This window comes from Ceratotherium simum, chromosome 3, assembly GCF_057802395.1.
Source record: "Ceratotherium simum simum isolate JZ-2026a chromosome 3, ASM5780239v1, whole genome shotgun sequence".
In the NCBI taxonomy this organism is placed as follows: domain Eukaryota; kingdom Metazoa; phylum Chordata; class Mammalia; order Perissodactyla; family Rhinocerotidae; genus Ceratotherium; species Ceratotherium simum.
This window is the reverse complement of record NC_141902.1, coordinates 65,169,287-65,171,899: the sequence shown is the minus strand read 5'-3', so window position 1 is coordinate 65,171,899 and position 2,613 is coordinate 65,169,287. Positions and strand designations below refer to the sequence as shown.

Sequence of the window (2,613 nt, the reverse complement as noted above, 5' to 3'; positions counted from 1 at the left end):
CTTTTTTAATTTCTTTGTTTTTTTTTTTTTTGTGAGGAAGATCAGCCCTGAGCTAACATCCATGCTAATGATCCTCTTTTTGCTGAGGAAGACCGGCTTTGTGCTAACATCTATTGCCAATCCTCCTCCTTTTTTTTCCCCAAAGCCCCAGTAGATAGTTGTATGTCGTAGTTGCACATCCTTCTAGTTGCTGTATGTGGGACGAGGCCTCAGCATGGCCGGAGAAGCAGTGCATCGCTGCGCGCCCGGGGTCCGAACCCGGGCCGCCAGTAGTGGAGTGCGCGCACTTAACCGCTAAGCCACGGGGCTGGCCCCAAGCTTTCTTCTATACTGTGCTGCTGCTCAGCAAAAGAACGACAATCACCTTACCCTCAATGTGACAGATTTTCACTATGCATCTAATGTATGCTGGATTAGTCTCTGCCAGACTTTCATGGACCACATTTTTATAAGTGTAAACATCTGTTTACAGTTGCATTGTAATGCATGTTGCACTGTAATGCATGTACGATGCACGTTCGGTGGGCCAGAAACTGACCCACATCTGTAACTAAAGGGTAATAGTTTGCCACCAGCTCTCCAGTTTAATACGTGTTGCCACAAATAATAACCAAAATCTATAGATAAGAAAGAGTGATATTTATTGAGCTGAGGACTAGCCTGGAAGCCCTATCACCACCAGGGAAGAAAGCACTCCAGGGAAGTGTGGTTTACCGCATGGTTATATACCGTTTCAGAACAAAGACTATACATTAAGCATGATAAGAATACAATTTTTTTTCCAAAGTCACAAGAAGATGTTTTGCCACCGTTTAGCACATACACAGCAGGTCAACTTGACCTTGGTTCCCTGGGAAGAAAAGCTTATTATCTTCAAAGAAGTACTGGTATCTGCGCCAGAGAAAGGGAGACACTCATCTCTGTCTTTAAAGAGTGCATTCTTTGCTTTGGGAAAATATTTGAGACAGATGTACGATGCACGTTCGGTGGGCCAGAAGTCAGGCTGCTCTGGGAAAAACAAATCAGATTTAGGTCAAATCAGATTTAAACCAGAATGGCTTTCCCATATACCTCAATATATGAAAACTTATTATTTTCATCACATGTACATTTCAATCTTATAAATATCTCTAGATTTAGAACTTTAAAATGCAACATAGTCCAGGATTGACCAGATCGCTGCCGCCTCAGTGTGGTTGTCCACCAGTGTACTTGGTTTGTCCTTAGCTCAGGAGGTAGAGAGGGCCATGTATGCCATCCTTCTTTCTCTGGATAGGGAGGAATCTGATTCTCCCTGGTGGGGCATGGCTTTTTTTCTTCTCAACAATTTCATGTGCTCTCACCACCTCAATAACCAAGCATTTATGCCCTCTCAACAAATAAGGGGACCAGAAAAGGCTTACAGAAGAAATTAAAAGATTTTATCTCAAACAGAAATTTACTTTTATGCTGTCACTTTCTCCTCCCGGCTTATCTGAGCTAACAGGAGCTAACAGGAAAGCCTAATGAAGGCCTGTGATTCAGCTGCAGGCCGGGTGTCTGCCCAAGCAGGTCACACCCATTGGTCTCACTTACCAGGAAAAAGAATCTAAGAAAATAGTCTTCACGATTTTTAATGAGGCAACATTGTATCTGCTCTCAAAACTTGGCTGAAAGAAGGCAAGAGTTTACAGCTGTTTCCTTGATAACTGCTGCCATCACTGGTGGTTGGCTAATTACCGGGAAATCGGAAAATGCCTTGGAGAAAAGTGTAAGAAAAGCTTCAACAATACTGATTTAAATTCACGAAGTTGAAAACAGAAGTGCTGACTCCTGCAGAGATTATCGGCTCTAATGTTCGGACTTGATATTTCCTGCTCAGTTCTGCAATAATATTAATACTTTCCATTCGCTTTCTACTCTCAGGCACTCACTCTGCAGGATTCCAGCCCCTACTAAAGTATTCACATGGCCCCAACCTGTCCTTCCTTGTTTTGGTCTAAGAACTAAAGGGCCTCCCGCTCCATGGCACACTCCGCCCTCCCTAGTTCTCCCTACCCCCGCTCTAGTGCCGGGGCCCCTCCGAAGGCGGCCCCAACCTCCAGCCATGCCACGAGTCTCCATCTCTCCCCACCTTCTGATCCCATCTCGGCCTCCCCAACCTCCTGTCCAGCTCAGTCTCCCAGGTGTGCGCCGGAGCGGGCCCCTGGAGGGGTGGGGAGTCGCAGGGCGGGGCTGGGCGAGTGCTGCCCAGGGACCCATAAATCTAGGCACCGCCGGGGTAGGCCAGGGCAGCGAGGGCGACCTCGGCCGAGAGTCAAGAGAGGAGCCCTCCAACGCTCCAAGTTGGCGGCAACAGGTGGGCCCCGGCACCCACGGGTCTGGGAGGGAGGGCCCCGGGGCGGGCCCTGCTGCCTCGCCGCAACCCATTGGCCTCCACGGAACGTCAATGCTGCGATTTTTATGTTGTGTCCTTCCGCCACGGAATGTAGTCCCCCCCAAAAGGGCAACCTGATGGCCCGTTCCGCCTGCGCGCACTTCCTACTGAAGGTGACTGCGCCCAGCGGGCACGCGGAGGGGCGGGGCGCGCGAGCCGGGAGCCGGGATTGGGTGGGGGGCGGGCCGGCGGAGGGA

The 2,613-nt window shown here is 49.4% G+C and overlaps 1 long non-coding RNA gene across 2 annotated transcripts; it reads right to left on the bottom strand.

Moving 5' to 3' along the window:
* Positions 1–618: 618 nt before the first annotated feature.
* LOC147917594 (uncharacterized) lies at positions 619–2,357 on the bottom strand. Of its 2 annotated transcripts, XR_015551728.1 has the most exons (3): positions 2,114–2,350; positions 1,576–1,737; positions 619–1,008 (listed from the first exon to the last, which is right to left on the bottom strand). It is a non-coding gene; the product is annotated as an uncharacterized LOC147917594 (long non-coding RNA). The 2 variants fall into 2 exon arrangements; XR_015551727.1 differs by having other exon boundaries at positions 1,576–2,357.
* Positions 2,358–2,613: the final 256 nt, after the last annotated feature.